The following is an 8,818-nucleotide window of genomic DNA, read 5'->3' as shown; positions in this document are numbered from 1 at the left end:
TATATGTTATATTTTAGAGGCCGATTCTAAGAGACCTATTTATAAAAAAGATGGCTGCGCAATAACAGAGAAAAAACATACTCATGCGAACTAAATATAATATTACGAGTACAAATAAAAAGTATTCACAAAAAGCTGGCATTTTGTGTTTTCATACTAGCGATTTATGTTTTTAGGCGCTACTCAACTTTCTCCCCCCCCCCCCCCCCTAATTTTATGATTGATTTTGATAGAGAATTTTATGCTGATTAAGAATCGTATAAAAACATGGGTCTCAAAATCAATGGAAAGTGCTCTAAACTGAAGTTGAAAGTACAAAGTTATACGACAAATCTCTAATATTCGCCATCTTGAATAGTGATATTTTTTTGTCTAAAAATCTTTTTAAAGTATTCACAAGCTGGTTTCTATTTTATTATAAAGAAGACTTCGAATAATAGACCATGAGAATTCATTCACGTTTAAATTATGACGCCAATATGCTTTAACTGGAATTCTTACCTTGTTGTCTAGAATATTTTTTAAAGTTTTTATGGATGAAGTTGAAAATTTCTGTTATTGATTTTATACTTAAATAAATTTTCAAACAATTAAATTGTTTATTTGCAAAGTATATATATTTAAAACTATAGACTTTCTTTTGATACTTCAAATTAACCCCCCGTAAAAATTTATTTTCATTATGTTTGTCATACAAAAAAGAATGTTTCAAAATGATTTTTTTGCTTCTTTATTTATCAAAGTGTCATAGTTCTTCAAAAACCTTCAAACAAACGCAATAACCCTATTGCCTAGGATCTTGCTAATTAAAAACGGCTCATTTCATAGCCACACAATTTCATTGCAAATTTATAGCAAAAAAGATTAAAGAATTCCATTTTTATTGTTTTATTTTTCAATGAAAGTTTATCTTTTCTGTTACTTTTTTCTTTAATAATATTGGAAATTTTTAATTAAAAAAATAGTCTCTTTTCTTAAAATGAAATTTTCAAGAAAGAATCATATGTTTCACAAGAGTAAGATGTCTTATACTCGATTGTATATCTAATGACACTCGAGAGAACTTTCGCGCCTACAATAATCCAAAAAAACGTTTTTTTATAATAAAAACCAGGTTAGCAATGTTTTGCTTTTGAGAAAAAAATCGGGTAGGTACAATCGGCAGAGCAGAGCAGATTGGCAGATCATTCCGTGCGGACAGCTGGGAACATTGTTTTAAGTATTTTTGGTGAAAAATTGTATTTTCACTGTCAAACTATGTAATGGCAATACCAGTACTTACGAATATTTTAACTCATTTAAAAATAGAAGTTGTTGCAGAACTTATTACCAAAAGCGATATTAATACAAGGTCAACAGTGCTCAACAAGCCGAAGTCAGGAGAAGTGTATGTCGTTCAAGTGAACAATAGGAAAGGTCATAAACAATAAATTTTGTTTTCATTTCGAAAACTTTTATAAAGCTAAAACGATTAAATAAGCCCTATTATGCTTTAATAATTCATAAAGTTTTTATAAATTAGAAGTTTCATTAATAATATTCAAAAGACACGGTATAGTATAATCAAAGTATTTCAAACTCAACTCTCATATTTTTCTTATACCCAATTTATTCTACTTAACTGTTTGTAAAAAAAAAAATATTTATACAGTTGATTGAATTTCATGGTATGTCAGTTGATTGTCGATCCAAGACCAAATATTTTCGATTGGGTTGAGATCTGATGATCTAGGGCACCAGGGCATCACATTGAACTTTTTTTTCAAAAAATATTCTTCGATTGAGTGTGCTTTATGAGCTGGAGCCCCGTCTTGTTGAAAGATGAATTGCTTGCTTCTGCCATACAAGTGTCTGATTGATGGAACTAAACACGTTTCCAATGTGTTCTTGTAGGTGTATTGATTAATTCGGCCTTCATACAGCTCACAGAAGCCTATACCTTAGTGAGAAAAACATCCCAAGATGCCAACCGATCCTCCACCGCCTTGTCGAAGATTTTGCAAAAACCTGTCTGAATATTTCTCAGTTGCAAATCTTTTGACATAGATTCTTCCCTTGCGGTTTACAACTTGAAAGTTAACTTCATCACTCAAAATAACGTTTGCCCACTGTTCTACAGACCAGTCCAGCCTTTCTTTGGACCACACTCGTCGTTTACGTTTATTCGTGATTGAAAGAATAGGTTTTTTAGCAGCTATGTACGTTCCAATACCTTTGTCCGACAATGTTCGTCTCACGAGCTCTCTGCTAACTTTTGGATTATTTTTTGACTCATTGAAGATTTGTGCTAGCTTTTTGTAGCTGAGTCTGGGGTTTTCTCTGCTCATTCTGAATATACCATTTTTGTCACGGTTGCTGAGTTTGGATGGTCTCCCAGTACGCGGCATGTCGGAGACGTCCTTGGTAAGTTCCAAGGTTTTGATGGTTTTTCTAACGCAATATTCAGAAATGTTAAGTATTTTGCCTATTTGAACGTTTGTGTGATTTTTTGTCGGCGCCATACCAATAACTTGCCATTTGATGTCACTAGAAACTGATTTTCGACCCATTTGCACACAATTGAAATTAATTTGAAATTCACAATATTTTAAGTTGATTTTTAATGAATTAAAAGCTGCCTGATGATGTTGTGATGAATTTTTTGATTGAAAAACTACTCAATTATTTGCTAATTAATTGATAAATTCGCTGCGAAAAAAAATTTCGCAGCGGATTTATCAATTAATTAGCAATTCATTGATCCTAAATAAAATCGTTTAAACTTTTGTGAAACCTCTTAATTTGTATCACCAACCTTTTAATGAAATTTCTGAGTAAACGGTAATGAGTCAAATCCTACCTTTTTTTTATTCTATTAACAAATAACCTATTTACCAAATTGGAAAAGTAATTATTTTAATATTTATTTCCGTTAGATTTTTATTCAAGAAAAACCGAAAATTAGATTTGAAAATTCTGCAATCGTTTAAACTTTCGTGAATAGCTGTATTAAAAATATTTTCTCATTTTTCTATTTGTAGGGTTACGATTATTTAACATATTTGCAATTTTACGAGTCTAGTGTGCATTAATTAGTTTACGAGTCTCCTGGCAGATCATTGTATGATAGATTACATATTTATTACATAGAGTTCGGCAGATCACATTTATTTTACATATTGTTCGGCAGATCACATATATATCACATAGAATTTGGCAGATCACATATATATTACATAGAGTTTGGCAGATCATATATATATATATCATAGAGAGTTTGGCAGATCACACATATATTATATAGAGTTCGGCACATCAATATTTGGCAGATCACATATATATCACATAGAATTTGGCACATCACATATATAGTATATAGAGTTTGGCAGTCATAAAATTAGGGGAGGGGGGGGGGGGAGAAAGTTGAGTAGCGCCATGTATTTATAAACATATATATCTATGTATATTATATATATTTGTGTCAAATATATATCTTTATATTTGTTAATAATACATTTAAATTGACAACAACATTGGGAATTTATAAAGAAATCAGAGGTTAAGATTTATGTTCTTTTATATTTTTATCCATTTTTATGTTTTATCTATTTATAATGTTTGTTTGTTTTTTAACATTACTTTTGTCTCTGTCTACTTTTAAAACTTTTAACAGCACCTTTTCTTACAGTAGCATTGATTAGGTTCTGCTTATTGTTAAAAAAGATATTAATTATAATTTTAGAAGAAAAGTTGAAACCCCATTCTTTGTGTAAATCACAAGTAAAAGTAATTGTTGGGAAGTATTTTGATAAAACAAAGGTTGACACTTCTTTGACATTAGCCCCTTGTTTAGTTATTAAATTTGAAAGTTTATCTAAGACTGCAAAACATCCACATGTAAAATCCTTGAGTGAAAGTGAAGTTACAGTAAGACCACCTCTTGAAAGTAATTGTAGATATGGACAAATAACTATATTGCTTGTATCTGTAGCTAGCATAGATTTGCAATAATTGCATTTGCTTCTTTTTATCAATTTCTTAGCTATACAACCAGCATTTGTTGTTACAATCTCTTCTGTTTCAGGTAAGAGAGTTGGTTTACATATCTCATTTGAGTTTAAATTAGGGTTGGGACTGTCTGCGCAGATCTGCGCAAATATGCGCAGACAGTGTAATTTGTCTTCGACAAAATTTACTGCTTTGCAGTCGATTTTTTGAAATCAAGAAAAAAAGTTTTTAACTTAAAAAATGTTTTAAGTAATATTTTAACTTTATTATAAATTCAGTGATTAGTAACAATAGGAATTTTCAAAGATTCTTACAGTAATAAAAAAATATAATGCTGGCGCTTATTCGGTGATTTCTTGACATTCAATTTCATTGAGAATTACACCTTCTTCAAGAATGTAATCAGTCTTGTCATTTGTGTCCATCAGCACGCTATTGGTATACAAGAATACCAGCTTTTCAACTCTCTCATTCTTAAGACGATTTCTTAGTGGCGAGTGAATAAATCGAAAGGTCGACTAAGCTCTTTCTGCTGTAGTCGATGAGCAGATCATTTCGTTAATAGGCTTAGCAATTTTGTAAAGAGCAGGATATTTATCGCGACCGATAATGTTTCAATAATTTCGCGCGTTCATCTTGAATATTGTTTCCTTTCTTCTCTCAGGCAGCGCAGCCATTTCTCCTATAAAGGCAATCAATTCATCCTCAGCTGTGTCAGCAATTTCAAGTTTGAACTTTTTGGCGAATTCAACTGTAGCAGTGATAAAATTGGTTTTATCTTCATTCAAATATAAACCTTCTGCGACATTTTTGGGCGTTAATATGAAAGCAATTCCGATACCTGGTGTAAAGAGAAAATCGAGGCGAGATTGCACTTTTTGTTGTATGTCTTTATCGTCCATATATGAATTGTACATTTGACCAAAGTTATCATACACGAGAGACAATGGAGCTTCATCACTTTCTAGCTTTCCGATCACTTTGGAAGGAAATTCAATGCTTTTGACAAGCTCAGAGAGACGGTCCCAAAATGGCTTAGATTTTATCAACGCCATAACATCAGCAGATGTATTCTTTGGTTGAATTTCCTTCGTCTACCAACTTAATAAGAACGTATTTTGATAGCTGGAGACTGCTCATTGATTTATAATAACTAAACCATCGTGTAGTTACAGGCATTGCCAATGAAAGATAAATATTTGCTGCAATTCGTCTTTCATCAAACTTTGCTTTCACGATGTGTTATGTTTGTTTCAGAATTCAAAATTTCAATTACAGAAGTAGAACATTTTGTGTATTGTTTGTCGAGCAGAGATCCTGATAAGGCTTTAGCATTCGGGATGACAGATGCGTACGATGGATTGAGCGACTTAACGAAATTTTTAAAGGCCTCCGATTTGACTAAACGAAATGATATACCCGTAAGGTAAAAGAAATTATCATGTCGATATCATTTTTGAGCTCTTCATTAATTGGTGGATGTACACGCTGCGTCGGTGAATCAGACGTAGACGGAAGTTGCTGAGAATCATTGATTAGATGTGACAATTCATAATTACGCTTAGAAAACAATGTTTTTTCCTCGACACTGGCGTTTGGGCATGTTGATCTTTTATGCGATGCAAGGCGTTTCTTCGACCATTGAACAGTTTTGTTAGATGCTAAACAAGTGCCAGAACGCTTCTCTCGATAAAGATTTGTCAAATAATTCGAAATTTTGATGTTTTCCATTTTAAACCTTTTTAAATGACGAAAATACACGGTTTCTTGATTCTAAATCACTTTAAGTTTTAGTAAGAAACACTTACAAAAGTTTATATCGATTGATTATATGTAGCTCGAACCAAAAAGAAACATATAAGTAATAAAAAACTCGTAAAAAGTAGATAATTATGCAAAAATAATTTCAGACATTTGTTTCAGATAATTTAAATTTTTCGTTTCCGTTAAAGTGTCTGCGCAGACGTCGGCGCCGACGTCTTTGCAGATCTGCGCAGACACATTTTCCAAACCCTAGTTTAAATCTAATATTTCCAGTAATTCTGTATTAATTGGGTTATTAAGGTCCTTCTTTAGATCCTCTTCCCAAAAATTTACATTCTCATTTATTGAATAAAATGAACGTCACGTTTAAACGCATAAATAGTTATATTTTAATAAACTTCAGAAAATTAGATTTATTTTAAATGATTTATACAAAAAATTTTATTTTAATTCTTTATTAATTGTACAAAATTAAAAAACCAAACTGCGATGCTTATGCGTTTATGATCTGATTTTGTTACCTGATTTTGTTACCTGGTTTTGTTACCTGATTTCTGCTGATATAATAGGCAGATTTCCACAAATATACACGAAAGACTTACAAACTATAATTATCTACCATTCAGCAAAAAAAGAAATCGAATCTGTATCTGGAGGTAAATATATATGGCAAGTGCTAAATACCCATCTTCCCAGAGATCAAGAGCAGAAAAGGAGATGGCTAATATAGAAGACATTATACTAAGAGATTTCAGTAACGCACTTGATGAAGAATGGATCTTTAGCGCTGCAGTATCTTGTTCAGTATCTTCAGTTATGAGTTATTTCGTCTCAGACTCAGCAGATGATGTTGGTTGCTTTAGAAAATTAATGGAAGGAATTAAAAATGTATTGGAAACAAAATTTGAAATTGAGGGTGCAAATGATATTAAAAACGAACTTTCTCTAGAGTAGTTCAGATATGAAGCAACGAGTTATGTTGGAGGTAATCTTTGAACCTAAAAAGTTACGGTTACGGTTTATTCTTTACCTCTATAACTGTTTTATTTATGTTTATGAACATTTTATAATTTCTTATTTGTGTATGCATATGTATGTGTGGACACATTATGAAAAGTATTGGACCTATATTTTAACTTTTTTAAAAGTCTGTTTAAAAATGTTACTTAGAGGTTTGTGCAAAGTTCTTCTTTTATTATGTGACTTATTAATCTTTTACTTTGTTTCTTTTGTCTTTTCTTTATCTTATTTAGGTCATTGCGTTTTATTAGTAAATTACTATTTGCAATGACCTGTGTTTTTTGTAACATCTTTAACACAAAATATATTGATATTGATATATTGATTGATATTGATATTGATTAAAGACCGACATGCTAAAATAACTTCTGAATGTTGAACTTCTACTAAAAAAACCAGAAATGTCTTTTCGTTCTGGAAATTTAACTTATAAAACTTGCAATTGTTGTTTCATCAAAAATGGACAGTGCAAGAGAAACATTTTGCTTTCTGTTACCAGGGAAAAGACTTTGATATATGATTTTTGGAGCTTTTTTTAAATTACCCTGAAGTTGCTCATCTTTAGAATGTAGATTATGAAAATCTCCACAAGTAATATAACCAGCTGGACAACTATATTAGAATCATCCTTTATATTGTATGTGAGCAATGGAAAGACAAATTTTTTACAGTGTAATAAATTATTTCTGATATTTTTAACTATGTGAACACCATCACAAAATAAGTATATTTTATTATTTGGACTATCAGTATGATGAATAAACAAACTTGATTGGTTACCAAATTTATAATGAAGCAAACTAAATGCAGTTATATTTGCTTGATGATTGTCAGTAACAATTCCTCGAATTTTAAAACCAGATAGAGAAAGAGAACTAATAGAATCTGATATTTGATCTGAAAGCCATTTACCACTTATGGTAACTTCAGGTATTGCTCTTATAATAAAAGGAATAGATTTCTTTAAACTATCATAAATGCAACAACTCCTTTGTACAGAGTACCCTTGTCATCTGCAGCCACATAAACACCACTACAATACTGTGCTTGTTTCTAAAGATAAAATTCATCAACAATTAGTTTTATAAGCAGTGTTTTAGCAAACTTTATTGCATCAACTCCACCTTGTTTTATTTTATTCAATAAAGAAATTGAAGGTAACGGAAAAAATTCAAGTAGCATTTTGTATGCTTGTTTAGATATATATCTTAATGATAAAGCATGTCTAATCATATTGGCAGAATACTGTGGTTGACCCTTGGATTTATAGTATATTCGACTATTTATTTCATCAAGAAGCATATTTCTATTAGAAGAAGCAATGATTTTTATGTATGATACAAGATTCTCTAACATACTCAAACAAGTTATTTTGGCATTATGACCTTTAGTTAACCATGAAGGAAGTGGGACATTACTTCCTTTATTATGTAAAGGTACACATAAACAATTGTCAATTTTTATTGATTCAAGAATTAATCGAAAATGTGTAACTAGATCAAATACTAAACTATAGTAAAGTACACAGTTGAGATGTTTTTTAAATTCAAAGCTTTCTGGTGAATGTTTACTATTTAGCATGTTCCAGTCAGTAATTTTATCATTTTTAGAAAAAGAACTAAGTTCATCTTCTTGATAAATCCGAGTGGTGGTCTTCTCATAACAATAGATGATGGTAGTGTGGAAGGACGTTTTAAGCACTCACTTGAGAAAATTTAATGAATAGGATCAATATTCCAATTTAACTTGCATTTTATACCACAGATAATGTACTTTTCATTAAAATACTTTTCACACAAAACAGAGTTTGGTAAAGGCACCCAATCACTTCGGTTTACATAATGAACCCAATAATTTAGTAACTCTTCATTTTTTAAAGGAAAATGAAAAGATGCAGCTTTTTTATCTTCCAAAGAATTGATGTATCCAGTTTTACAACCATATGCAACAGACTTGTTAACCATGATATGATGGAGAGAGGCTTTGTTGATGGAGAGACAAATGTTGTTTTCTTGACGCCATTTTGCTAAAACAATACATTTTATTT

This window comes from Hydra viridissima, unplaced genomic scaffold (genome assembly GCF_058129835.1).
Source record: "Hydra viridissima isolate aposymbiotic clone 2 unplaced genomic scaffold, HvirCarnegie_v1 scaffold_1, whole genome shotgun sequence".
Lineage (NCBI taxonomy): Eukaryota > Metazoa > Cnidaria > Hydrozoa > Anthoathecata > Hydridae > Hydra > Hydra viridissima.
This window is presented reverse-complemented; position numbering follows the sequence as displayed.